General features: G+C 37.1%; 1 pseudogene; it reads left to right on the top strand.

Moving 5' to 3' along the window:
- Window positions 1-2,592: 2,592 nt before the first annotated feature.
- On the top strand, window positions 2,593-4,153 carry LOC113894933 (annotated as a pseudogene).
- Window positions 4,154-15,182: the final 11,029 nt, after the last annotated feature.

Genomic DNA, 15,182 nt, shown 5'->3' with positions numbered 1-15,182 from the left:
ACTAACATTGAAACATGTATATTACCATATGTAAAAGAGATGACCAGTGCAAGTTTGATGCATGAAGCAGGGCACTCAAAGCTGGTGTTCTAGGACAACTCAGAGGGATGGGGTTGGGAGGGAGGTGGGAGAGGGGTTCAGGATGAGGGGAACACATGTGCACCCATGGCTGATTCATGTCAATGTATGGCAAAACCATCACAATAGTGTAAAATAATTATCCTTCTATTAAAATTATTATTATTTTTTTAAAACCATCTGGCAGTGCAGGAGACATAAGAGACAGGGCTTCAATCCCTGGGTCTAGAAAATCCCTTGGAGGAGGACATGAAACCCACTCCAGTATTCTTGCCTGGAGAATCCCATGGACAGAGGAGCCTGGAAGGCTACAGTCCATGGAGTCACAAAGAGTCAGACACAACCAAGCAACTAAGCACAGCACAGCACAGCACACACATATAGCACTATTACTAAGAATAAATATACAATTCATTTTCATTCTTATGAAGAAAGGCTTCTCTAAGAATATGTATGTTTTTATAAACTTAAAGCAAATATTGTTTATGGATAACTCATTTTAAAATTGACATCATATTGGATACTCCAAAAGTCAAAAATTAACTTTTTAACATACTAAAATACTAGATATAAAAGGTGTATAACATAAAAAATTAACTTACACAACAATTATACATATAGTAAAAATTCAAGAATTAGCGAATCTCTGTAAAACTTTTTAAAATTGATGTGAACACTTCCTGTAATATGAGTCAGTAAAACCCCTTTTGTGAGGGTCTAATTGAGTCTTACCGTCACTACCACACAGAAAAACCAGACTGACCACAAGATCCTGTTCTTGATTTGTCTTGGTTCATGATTATCATCATGGGAGTAAAAATGGAGTTGGCTATATTGAAACAGAATTTCATTTCACGAAATGATTTCAAAGATAAAAGGATCAACTGCTTCCCAACCTTTCCCCTACTGATTATTTGAGAAATTCCACAATTAAAAATCTACCTAATAGCTTAATGTGAAAATTAAATGATTAACATTTATAAAACACTCACACAGAATGGTGAGTGAGTGCTTGTTAAATAAAACAATTTTCACTCCATTGACCTACATTGTGTTTTAAGAAATAAGGCATTAAACCATATAAGCAATTTTCACCTCAGGAGTTAGTTCCTTCCAATCCCATCCCTACAGCAAAAATTACCAGGGTAAAATCAGAAAAGACAAGAAAGAGCTGGCTGTCTTCAAGGAGGAATAAGGGTATAGGAATAGGAAACAACTATGAAGGCAAAAGGAGCAGAACAAAGACAATCCATTACTAAATCAGAAGTTATGAACATCCCTTATGTTACAATTTTGCTCAGTGTCAACTTGCTTTCCATGCCATTAGGAGTGCGTGCTGCTGCTGTTGCCGCTAAGTCACTTCAGTCACGGCCGACTCTGTGCGACTCCATAGACGGCAGCTCACCAGGCTCCCCTGTCCCTGGGATTCTCCAGGCAAGAATACTGGAGTGGGTTGCCATTTCCTTCTCCAATGCCGGAAAGTGAAAAGTGAAAGTGAAGTCACTCAATCGTGTCCGACTCTTAGCGATCCCATGGACTGCAGCCTACCAGGCTCCTCTGCCCATGGGATTTTCCAGGCAAGAGTACTGGAGTGGGTTGCCATTGCCTTCTCCATGCAGAACCACAAATTCAAGAGTGTGTTTAAATTCAAAGGTTTAAAGGAAAAAATGTTGTTATATATTTGATTATTCTTTAGTACCAAATGTGGGTTATGTTAATATCAACTTTCTTCTGATCATCAAAGACACTTCTCACATATTTAGACACAAGGCAGTGCAAACTGTCACTACTTAAAGTTAGGGTTAATATGTTTGTACAGCCATATCATCATCTATAGTAAACATAGTTTCAATGAACATCAAATTTCTTTCCATGAAATTAAAGACAATATTTCACACTATACACAGGCAAAAGAACAAAAATAAACAAATGAGACCACATGAAACTTCTGTACAGAATCTTCTGTACAGAATCTTCTGTACAGCTTCTGTAAGAAGCTTCTGTACAGAATCAACAAAATGAAAGGCAACCTACAGAATGGGAGAAAAAAAATGCAAACCATATGTCTGTTAAGGGGGTTAACATTCAAACTATATAAAGAACTCACAAAAAAACTAATAACCTAATAAAAAAAAGGCAAAGAACTCAAACAGACTTTTTTCCAAAGACATACAAATGACAAACAGGTACAGTCAGCCCTCCGTATGCACAGGGTTTACATTTAACTTCTAACTCTATCTGAAGTTGGTTAAATTGAGGATGAGGAACCTACAGATACAGCGGTCTGGCTGTACAACACCATTTTCATATAAAGGACTTGAGCATCTTTGGATTTTGGTATCCATGGGCATCCTGGACAATTCCCCAAGAATACCAAGAAACAACTATACCTTTAAAACTGCTCCATATCATTAATCATCAGAGAAATGCAAATCAAAACCACAAAGAGATAGCACCTGAAATTTGTTAGGATCCCTGTTACCAAAAAAATAAGAAATAAGTTATGGCTAGGACATGGAGAAAAAGAACACTCATGCAACGTTAGTGGAAATGTGAACTGATGCAGCCAGTATGGAAAATAGTATAGAGGTTCGTCAAAAAATCAAAAATAGAACTACCATATGATCTAGCAATTCTACTTCTAGTTATATATCCAAAGTAAATAGTAACACTAACTCAAAAAGATATATGCACTTACCATGTTTAATGCAGTAGTATTCACAATAGCCATGACATGGAAACAAAATTAAGTATCCACCAGTGGATGAAGGGATAATAAAAAAAAGAGTGCTAAAGATAGATAGAGAGATAGATACACACACATATATAATATTCCTTTGCATATATTTATATATACACAAAGGAATATTATTCAGCATAAAAAGAAAATCCTGCCAATTATAACATAGATGAAACTTGAAGCCTTATGCTAAGTGAAATAAGGAAGCTACAGAAAGACAAATACTGCATGATCTCACTTGTATATGTGGAATCTAAAAAAAGTCATACTCATAGAACCAGAGAGTAGAATGGGTAGTTGACAGGGGCTGGGGGTGAGGGGAATCAGGGGATGTTGGTCAAAGGCTATAAATTTTTAGTTATAAGATGAATAAGCTCTGGGAACCTAATACAGCATGTGAACAACAGTTAGTTACTGATGCTGTCTTATGGATCTTCCCTGATGGTTCAGTGGTTAAGAATCCACCCTTATACTACAACTGGACATGGGTTCCATTTCTGGTCACGGAGGTAAGGTCTCACATGGCTTTCATTGCAGCCCAAAAACCCCCCTTTTCCTCCCTTTTTTCTCAGCTATCCTGGGCCTCCGGGACCAGCTAACACCAGCTTTTGAGCTTAGCTCCTTACCGTTGATCAACTGTGAGCTCCCATATTCCTCAAAATTATTCTACCCAGATGGAGGCTGACGTCCACCACCTGGTCAGGTTGCGGCTGCAGGGGCCTCTACACTTACCTGTCTCTGGGCTTCTATTTCGACAGTCACGACGTGGCTCTGGAGGATGTCGGCACTTTTCCCGCCAATCAACTGAGGGGGAAGCGCCAGGGCGCCCAAAGACTTTTGAAAATGCAAAACCGGCGCGACTACGGCCCTCTTCCAGGTCAAGCAGAAGCCGTCTCAAGACGAGTGTGGAAAAACCCAGGACGCTCTGAAAGCTGCCGTTCTCAGGCAGAAGACCCTGAACCAGGCCGTTTTGGATCTGCATGGCCTGGCTTCCCCCGCCAGGCCCCCACCGCGGTGACTTCCTGGAAAGCTCGTCCTACCTAAGCAGGGGAAGCGCATCAAGATGGCGACCACCTGAGGAACCTTCACAGGCTGGCTGGTCCCCAGGCAGGCCTGGGCGAGTACCGCTTTGAAAGGCTTACCCTCAAGCACCGACTAGGAAGGAGCCTCTGGAGCCCAGCGACCTTTGAAAGACCCTCTGGTGTCAAGGTTTCTGCCTGAAGATTCTCTCTGTAGCCACTATGCAGTTGTTTTTTTTTTTTCCAACAACCCTGGAGCCCTTTCTGAACCCTTGAACCAAACAGAAACAATAACAATTTTTACAGCAAAAACAACAAAAACTACACTGTAAATTTAAGAGACTATGTCTTAAGGGACTTCCCTGGTGGTCCCGTGGTTAAGAATCTGGCTTCCAATGCAGGGGGTGCCGGTTCCATCCCTGGTCAGAAAACTAAGATCCCCGGATACTGAGGAACAGCTAACCTGGTGCTTAAGCCCACGTGCGGCAAACTACTGAGCCGGCTTGCTCTGAAGCCTTTGCACCACAACTAAAGAAAAATTACCACGCCACAAGCAAGAGCTGCATACAGCAACTAAGACCCCACGCACCTTAAGAAATAATTTTTTTAAAAACAGAGAAATATGTCTTTGTGGTCTCACCACACACACCAAAAAGCAGTAACTATGTGAGGTTATAGGTATGTTAATTAACTTGATTGTGGTAATTTTTTCAGTCTGTGTGTGTGTGTGTATATATATATATATATATATATATAAAACTATCATATTGTACACCTGAAATAGATATAATTTTTATTTGATAGTTGTATCTAAATAAAGCTGGAAAAATTTCAAACATAAAAATGAGTAATATTTTGTTAAGAAATTCAAATACCTACGAATGCAGATGTAATTTCTAAATAGGTAAAATATTATATTATTATTGTTATTATTATTAATGAAGTGCATTGTTAGAGAAATGCAAGTCAAAACTACAATGAGATATCACCTCACACAGGTCAGAATGGCCATCATCAAAAAGTCTACAAACAACAAATGCTGGAGAGGATGTGGGGAAAAGGGAACCATCTTGCACTGCTGGTGGGAATGTAAATTGATATAGCCACTACGGAAGATGGTATGGAGATTCCTTAAAAAGCTACGAATCTCACTAGGGACCCAGTAATCCCACTCCTAGGCATATACCCTGAGGAAAGCAAAATTGAAAAAGACATATACATCCCATTGTTCTATTTACAATAGTGAGAACATGGAAGCAACCTAGATGTCCATCGACAGATGAATGGATAAAGAAGTTGTGGTACACATACACAATGAAATATTACTCAGCCATTAAAAGGAATGCATTTGAGTCAGTTCCAATGAGGTGGATGAACCTAGAGCCTATTATACAGAGTGAAGTAAGTCAAAAAGAGAAAGATAAGAGAAAGATAAATATCGTATACTAATGCATATGTATGGACTCTAGAAAAGTGGTACTGAAGAATTTATTTGCAGGGCAGCAATGGAGAAACAGACACAGAGAACAGACTTATGGACATGGCGAGAGGAGAGAAGAGGGTGAGATGAATGGAGAGAGTAACATGGAAACTTACATTACCATATGTAAAATAGATAACCAATAGGAATTTGCTATATGTCTCAGGAAACTCAAACAGGGGCTCTGTATCAACCTTGAGGGGTGGGATGGGGAGGGAGATGGGAAGGAGGGTCAAGAGGGAGGGGATATATGTATACCTATGGCTGATTCATGTTGAGGTTTGATAGAAAACAACAAAATTCTGTAAAGCAATTATCCTTCAATTAAAAAATAAACAAAATTTAAAAATCTATCACATTATACACCTAAAATATATATAATTTTTATTTGACAATTGTATCTCAATAAAGCTGGAATATTTTCAAACATAAAAATGAGTATTTTTTTTGTTAAATTCAAATACTGATATACTTATGAATGTAGATGTAATTTCTAAATATGTAAAATGTGAAGCAAGTATGCATTTATAAATTATATCTCCATGATACCATAGCAACTGAACTCAAAATATTCAATTCACTTTACAGTTATTATATTTTTCCCCATCAAATGGTCTCTGGTTTTTATTTTCTCTTAAATGATCTGATATTTTGACCATTTATAAATTCAGAGTGCTGAGATTTTATTAACTTGAGCCTTTTCTTAACTATCAAGATAGAGAAATAAATCATAATATTCTCTATTTTTTGTTTAAATATAATAACATCCTGACCTGATTCTGTGATATCTATACATTCCTCCTTTTGACTCTTCTTTATTTAAGTAATCTCTTCGAGCCTCAGTTTTGGCTCTGAAACATGAGGCTGAGGCTAACATAAAGTTTTCAGGAGGATTAAATGAAAACATATGTAAAGCACCTAGCACAGTGTCTAATTAGGTTTCTTTTCCTCTCACCTCACTTTTCCTTGTCAGTTCTAGACCAGTCAGAGTAATTGTGACTGATGAGAAAGTAATGTTTGCTCACATCCTTGGTTTGTTCCCCAATTTAGGCACTAGTTAACAATATACTTGATGTCCAAAGTTTTCTTTATAATATGCTATTGAGAAATTTTAAGTCATTATTTATTCACTTACCTAACTGCATAATGCTCCTTCTTCATCCTACCAGGGAACACTGCTGCAACTTCTCCTTTGTCAGTCACTGTTGCTCCAAGGTGGACAATCTGAACTGAAAGGTTAGCTTTGAAACTAGAGAGAAGAATGTAACAGCTTCACAGAATGTCTGATTCAACTTCAAGCCTGACGGAAGGATAAACAGGAAGAATTAAGGGGATTTTGCACAATAGACACATGAATTACTAATTTGCCTAAGGGAAAGTAAGACTCGACATTAGGCCACTGTTAGGACAGAGATTAAGAACTGAGAAGCATCTTCTTTTTATTCCACGAGGATGCTCTGTTCTGAAATTTTTTAACTGATTCATAAGAGTTCGGAAATTGAAGAGAAGGATACTGATGAGGGCTCAGGTCAAAGCTTAGAGATTAGTTAATTTGACATGAGTGGAGAACCACTAATTATCTTGGCATTTTGAAAGTTTGTCATGTATTTGGGGCTGTAAGGAAAATAGTTTACAAACTAAACCTAATTGTGAACTCCCTGTAGTCATAACAAAGTTCACAAAATCCCTGGAGGCATACACGAATAGCTTTCTGAGGGACACTGCCCAGAACTTTCCTTTAAGTCTCTGAAATGTGAATTTCAAAAAGAATAAACAATATGATTTCACTGAAGCCTAGCATTCATCAAAGATAACCTCAACAGTTCTGAGATATTTAATGATTTATCTTTAAATCCAATCTTGACATTGTAGTTTAGAGAAAGTTGTAAAAAAGCAGAAAAATGTTCCCAAGTCCAATATAATTATAATTTGAGGAACTTTCACACAAAGGAATTTAAATTTAAATTTTAAAACAGTTTCCAAACCTCAGGAAACTGCTGGTTACTTCTAAAGAGTAAAACTCAAATGACTGGGGCCTACTTTTAACCATATAGCTCTATGCAACTTTTAATTTTTAAAAACTCTGTGCACATGTGCCTATTTTTGAAAATTGATTAATTAAAATTTTTAAACAATAAATCAAGTCTGAACATGAATTCCCAAAACTACATTAAGCACATGTGATTAGAAAATGCCAATATTTCTCAAAACTGTGATGTAGGCAATTAAGAAATGTCTTGAAAAGAAAAACATTACCTGATAACTTCAACAAGTTAAAAATTTTGTAATGTATTGAAATATAAATATCATTAGACATGGGAAAAATGTCCTTAATCTCTATAAATAAATATAAATTATATAGTTACTGATACAGAACTGATTAGCAATGAATTGGCTCAAGTCCTCTCTTTTCTGTTAACTATACAAATATTTCTTAGCCCCAGTTCCAATCACAATTTTTTTTAAAGTATTTATTAACTTTGCTACAATATTGCTTCTGTTTTTTGTTTTGGTTTTTTTGGACATAAGGCATGTGGGATCCTAGCTTCTCAACCAGGAATGGAACCCACACCCTCTTCATTGGAAAGCAAAGTCTTAACCATTGGACCACCAGAGAAGTCCCCCAATGACTACTTTTGAATAACCCCATTACCCAGTCAACACCTGTGATACACTTGCCTGATGTTATTGGTAGTATTGCTTTACAAAACATTTTATCATGACGCAGCTTAAAAGTCTCCATGAATATATTAATATCAGGTTGATTTTTTTAAATGCTTTTAAAAGGGACTTCCCTGGTGGTCCAGTGGCTAAGACTCTGCACTCATAATGCAGGGGGCCCCAGTTCGAGCCCTAGTCAGGGAAATAGATCCCACATGCTGCAACTAAAAAATCCTGTATGCTGCAATGAAGACTGAAGACCCCACATGCTGTAATTAAGACCTGGTGCAGCCAAATAACTAAATATTAAAAAAAATATATATAAATGCTTTTAAAAATGAACTCTGAAGTTCATAGGCAAAATAAGAAACAGAGAAAAAACTATGCCTGTAGCTTTTTCTTTGAAGTTGAATGCAGAATTATGGAAGTAAAGCATGCAAAGAGTCACATCGATGTACAGTGTTTTGCTCTCTGCCCTTCTTTTCTGTCTTTTATGGACCTGAATGAAGAATCAAAATAGATCAAATCAAGGTTTTTACTGCTACTGAACACAGATAGATTCATTAATCTTATGTAAACCTACAGAGAAGTATATATCCTTCTTTATAGACTTAAATAGTGTAATGACTATGCTTTTATGTTTTAAGGTGTCATTTTAGACATTGCTTCCTCAAGTAAGTCCTTGCCTGACCACCCAATCTAAAGTGAGCTCCATTTCCTGGCATGATTTATAAATATCTAATAGCTCTCTGATATTTTCTTTTATCTACCTGTTTAATGATTATCTCACTCCTTTAAAATGTAGATTCCATAATCAAAACTAAAATCAGTAGAACCAAGAACAGCGTCAAGCATGTGAGCTCTCAAGAAATATTTACTGGGGCTTCCCTGCTGGCTCAGTGGTAAAGAATCCACCTGCCACAGCAGGAGACATGGGTTCCACTCCTGATTTGGAAAGATCCCACAATGCAGTGGAGCAACTAAGCCCGTGTACCACAACTATTGAGCATGTGCTCTAGGGACTGGGAGCCGCAACTACTGAGCCCATGCACAACTACTGAAGCCCGTGTGCCTTAGAGCCCGTGCTCTGCATCAAGCGAAGCCACCACAGTGGGAGGCCAGAACACCACTAGAAAGTGGCCCTCCCAAGTAGAGAAAGCCCACGCAGCTACAAAGCCCAATACAACCAAAGATAAATAAATAGTTTTTAAAAAGAAATATTTACTGAAAGAATAAGCTCATATTTTTATTTTAAAAATTTCTATGAACTTAAGCATATATTGGATAACTTGCTCATCAGTTCTAATTAAATATTTAGAAGGCATTAAACTCTCTATTTCTAGAATTATATGAACACTCTCCAGCTAGTCTCTCCTCCCTTTATTTCTTATCTCAATGTAACGTATTCTCTTTTCACCAGTTTTTATTGAGATATAATTGACATAGAGCACTAGATAACTTAAAGGTGTGCAGCATAGTGACTTACATACATCAAGAAATTATTATCACAATGTTTAGTGAACATCCATAATCTCATATAGATATAGAATTAAAGCAATAAAATTTTTTTCCTTGTGATAACTAAGGATTTACTCTAACAACTTTCATATATAACATACAGAAGCATTAATTATATTCATCATGTTGTACATCACATCCCTTATTGACCTATGTATGTTATAACTGGGAGTTTATACCTTTCAACTGCCTTCATCCAATTACCCCACCTCTGGTAACCACAAATTGATCTTTTTTTATGAGTTTACTTTCTTGTTTGTTTTGAAGTACAGTTATCCTACAACACTATGTTAGTTCCTGTTATACAACATAGTGATTCAATATTTCTATGCATTTCAAAGTGATTGTAAGTCTACTTATGACAACAATGTAACATTCTTAAATGTGGCAAACTACAGACATTTGGGAGAGGACTGCTTATTTCAATAGTTGAACATAAACTAAATAGCTAAAATTTAAGAGACCTTAAAAAGGGATTTACTGAGAGGTACTATGTTTCCAGATGTACACCAAGTCATGGGTGACACCTATTTATTCCTTCCACCAACTTCAGAATCAGTGCCTTAGTTTGCTGTTCTTCACTCTCTATACTCTTTCCTAGACAAACTCTACATATTTTATCACTTTAATTCAATCTCAAATTTGTACTGATGTCCTCCCAAATAGAATCTCACTCACGTCTATCTTTACAGCTATTTAGCACTATAAACAACACTTATGAAATGACTCAGTCATTTTTCGTCCCCATACTACTTTCTTCTTCTAGCCACTAAGACCAACTCAATTCACTAAGACTTAAGACTTTGGGGTCAAAAAAATCTATATGTATATATAGATTTTTAATGTCTCAAACACATCTTCCAACTTCCATTCCTAATTTCATGTTCCATGACCTTCTCAGATTATTGTCACAGTCTCCGAGTGGTTTCTCCATATCCATACAAAGCCCACATGGACCCACTTGAATGTTGATAACAGTGAGCCAGTCTTTAAATACTGCTTTCCGCATTTTGTTTATGTAATCAGTTTTGCCTCATGAACACCCCTCTCCATTTTTACTACAACCACCTTAGTCCAAAACCATCTTCATCTCTTAATTCAACTACTACCTCTGCTTCAAAGTGGTTTCCGGTACTCTTGCCTTCCTTCAATTCATATGGCTATTGGAATAATTTTTTTAGAACATAAACATGCCACCCAATTGCTTGAAATCATTCAGTGGCTTTTCACCATATGTAGGTCAAAGACCAAAACCTTGGAGAGTCTGCACCATCTGGTTTGCCTCCCTCTCAAATTGCATTTTAGACCATCTCATCTTATTTTCTGTGTATTTCTGAACTCTGGTCACACTGAGCTTGAAGTTCCTCAATCATGGCAGACTTTGTCCTGCCGATGTGTCCTGATGTGTATTGTCTCCTCTGACTATAAAATTCCTCCCATCCACTGCCTCCCATTTATTCGATCATCTTTTGGTTCAACTCAAACACTACCTCTTAAGGCAAGCTTTCCTAACACTGCCTTCTATCTCAGACTAGTTCCACTCACTCATGATGCCCTGTACTTTCCCTTTATAGAGCTAATCAAAGCCATAAATGAAGAGTCAATTGTATAATTAGTTATTTAAAATCTAGCTTCCCTGCTAAGTCACTTCAGTCGTGTCCGACTCTGTGCAACCCCATAGACGGCAGCCCACCAGGCTTCCCCATCCCTGGGATTCTCCAGGCAAGAACACTGGAGTGGGTTGCCATTTCCTTCTCCAATGCAGGAAAGTGAAAAGTGAAAGTGAAGTCGCTTAGTCGTGTCTGACTCTTCGTGACCACATGGATTGCAGCCCACCAGGGTCCTCCAGCCATGGGATTTTCCAGGCAAGAGTGCTGGAGTGGGGTGCCATTGCCCTTCTCCCTGCTAGAATACAATTTCATGAGGTTTGGCAATAGATTAGGTTCACCATTGTTCTACCTGTGCTTGGCACATAGCAGGTGCTCAATAAATATTTGTTGACTATTACAAAGAAGAAAATCAGAGTAACTGTCCATAATTTTCATCATCATGTCTATCTCTAACGACCTAGTTTCAAGAACATAAATAATCTGGCCTTATGCCACCTATCCACAAATATTAATCACTATTACCGAATATGAAGCTCTTCTCCCTTCTCACTCTCAAAAACATGCTCTGTTCATTCACGCATCCAGGTCATCATCAATCATTTTGTTTTTCTTGCCCAGAAAGCTCTGCCCTCTATCTGTCTTAATTCTACAACTCTTTCAATGCTCCAATCCAAAGTTGCAAATATTACTCTCTCTACTAATCCTTGCTTGGCTATTCATACTGATTTATCTTTACTGTATATTCCTATAATAGTGTTACTAGGACTCCACAATTCAATGTTATCTTAAACTATTCACTGTTTTAATGTTTATTAATCCAGTCTTCTCAACCAAATCTTGTGTTTCTTAAAGTTAACATAGCATCATTTCTTATATTTTTACTTTAGCATCATCTCTTTTACTTTTTATAAGTGCTCTTCCAAAGTTTTCCATTTCTACATCTCCCAAGCCTATACTCCCCAAAATATAAATAGCCCCTAACACTGTATACTCTTACAAGGTACTCAACCAATACTCCCTGGTTAATAGATTTTTCTATTGGTCTAGAAATTCTTAGGTAATTTCCTCATATTTAGCTCTGTCCTTGGGGTTTCACTGATGGCTCAGTGGTAAAGAATCTACCTGCAATGCAGGAGACACAGGTTTGATCCCTGGGTCGGGAAGATTCCCTGGAAAAGGAAATGGTAACCCACTCCAGTATTCTTGCCCAGAAAATCCCCTGGACAGAGGAGCCTGGTGGGCTACAGTCCATGGGGTCACAAAAAGAGTCAGACATGACTTAGTGACTACAACAACAACAGCTCTATCTTTAATGCAGTAAATAGTATGGCCACTTACATAGTAGAAATTTCTTTCCTAGTTAAAAGCAAAAAGCATGACAATGTAGTCCAGATAAAATATATAATCAGTATTCTCTGCTTTGCTTTATGATAACATCTGTTGACAGATCTGATTTTACCAGAGTCAGTCATGATGTTCAAGGCAGATGACTTGAGAAGCCTATTACATCTCCTTTTTGCACCAACACAGAGTCTACTGTAGCTTCGAAAATCTCTGTTTATAGATGAAAATAGTATCTTAACAATCTCAAATAATTAATAGGGTTAATAAGTGCTTACTCCAACTCCCAAATCAAGAGCATTCTTTCTCAATGGTAAATAAACAGAAAGGGTTGCACTTCTTTGATGTCTCACTTTCCTATTGGCCTTATATATTTGCTTGTTGGTTATGCACTGGACAATCTACAGTTGGTTATTTTCTAAGAACTTTAGAGCCTCATTGGAAGGAACATGATAAGAGCTCAATAAATATCTCATTGATTTCAGTTTCCCATCTTACATTTGTTATTTTAAACCCATGTTGTGTAAACATGTAAAAAGACAAATTTTCAGTGTATACATCAAACCATAAATTCCAATGTCTGCTCAAAAATATAATCAATAGTTTAAATTCTCCATGTAATTCTTGAATTGCATGTTAGATACTTAGGTTAATTTTTAAGTCACAGGAGCACAGTTTAGTAACATAAACCTATCTTTATTCACAATTTCCTAGTATTCCAAGGAAACTAATGGAGCTTTCAAAAATGGTCCTAACTTAGTCAAGAATGTTGGACCCCAGGAAGACTCTGACTGACATTTATTTCTTCCATCATTAGTTAAAATTAAAAACATTTCAAACCATTTGCAAGCAATGCTTCTATGAAATATATTTTTTAATTTGTTAAATAAAAATATTTAAATTACCTGCAGCATACTTTGGTTAGGACTAGTTGTTATTACCGAGAAGGCAATGGCACCCCACTCCAGTACTCTTGCCTGGAAAATCCCATGGATGGAGGAGCCTGGTAGGCTGCAGTCCATGGGGTCGCTAAGAGTCAGACACGACTGAGCGACTTCACTTTCACTTTTCACTTTCATGCATTGGAGAAGGAAATGGCAACCCACTCCAGTGTTTTTGCCTGGAGAATCCCAGGGACGGGGGAGCCTGGTGGGCTGCCGTCTATGGGGTCGCACAGAGTCGGACGCAACTGAAGTGACTTAGCAGCAGTTGTTATTAATTCTGTGTTCCAGCATTCACTTCCTATGTGTACAGTTAACTTGACCCTATTCCATGAACTGCTGACTATTCTTGATATCAAGGATTGTATCTCATATATATATATATATATACACACACACACACACACACACACACACAATTCTCCTATAAATGGACTTTAAAATCTAGCCTAGAAGTTGCTTGCCATCATCATTCATTCCAAAATAAAACAATGGTCTTACTCTAAGAAGGGTGATCCCTTAACACAGCTTGGCAGCTTCGAAAGAATTTCAGTGTTGGGGGAACCAGTCTATGTATTTGAATCAATCTTTTAGGTCCATAGTGTAACAGGCACTCAGTCATGTCTGACTCTTTGCAATACTATGGACTGTAGTCCACCAGGCCCTTCTGTCCATGGAATTCTCCAGGCAGGAATACTGGAGTGGGTAACCATTCCCTTCTCCAGGGGATCTTTCTGACCCAGGGAAGGTTCCTTACCATTGCAGGCAGATTCTTTACCATCTGAGCCACCAGGGAAGCCCTTAGATCCATAAGGCAATAGCTATCTCACAAAGATCTACCTCTTATTTAAATTCACTTGTCATTTTATCAACAAATAATCACTGCGCATCCATCTACTAGGTGTCCAACACTGTTCTAGGTGCAGGATATTCAGCAGAGTCAGACAGGTAAGATCCCTACTCTACAAACCTTATATTCTGAGTTTCTATGCAAGGGTGAAAAGGGGTGGGCATGATAGACAAACAATAATACTGGTTACAAGGAGGATAAAATAAGAAATTGCAATAAACATTTTTCAAGTTAGAGAACATACACAAAATGCACATCAGGAGCATTCTCTTACACAGTGGACTTACATATACTGCATTACTTAACTAGATAAATAGATAGGTAGATAAGCTATACAGATATAGATTCATATCTACATATTTAATCTGCATAGTCTAAGACCAAACACCTCATGGTTATTCTCTGACCCACAGTGAACAAAGGAAATAGTGTCCCATTTTCAAAAAAATAGATTACTCATAAAAGTAAAATTTTATATGCTTAATAGATAGGCATTTTTATTATAGATGCTTTATAAGCCAATTACTAAATATAATTAACAGAATCAGTAAAATGTTCCAAATGAACTTTTAAAATATTCATCAGTTTCAGTTGACAATATATATATACACATACAGTATACACTCATCTGCTCTGAATTTTAACTATGCAAATTGTAACTAAATTCTCTATATAAATACACATAAAACAAATAGTCCAATGAGTATAACATAATAAACAACAAATTTTACATATGGTCTATTTTCAGTATGGTTTATACCTCTTCTAAAATACATTTAGAATCACCTGGGGTTTTCTGGTCAATTGTCTCTCACAAAATGTGGTAGATTATATAAACTTCTAAAAGATCATTTATTACCATTATATTAAATATCAATTCATATTCCAAAAAAGAATGTTATACTTCAAAATGCATGAGTAAAGCCCACTTTCATTGTTAATGC

The sequence above is a fragment of the Bos indicus x Bos taurus genome, chromosome 7 (assembly GCF_003369695.1).
Source record: "Bos indicus x Bos taurus breed Angus x Brahman F1 hybrid chromosome 7, Bos_hybrid_MaternalHap_v2.0, whole genome shotgun sequence".
NCBI lineage: Eukaryota > Metazoa > Chordata > Mammalia > Artiodactyla > Bovidae > Bos > Bos indicus x Bos taurus.
This window is presented reverse-complemented; position numbering and strand designations above follow the sequence as displayed.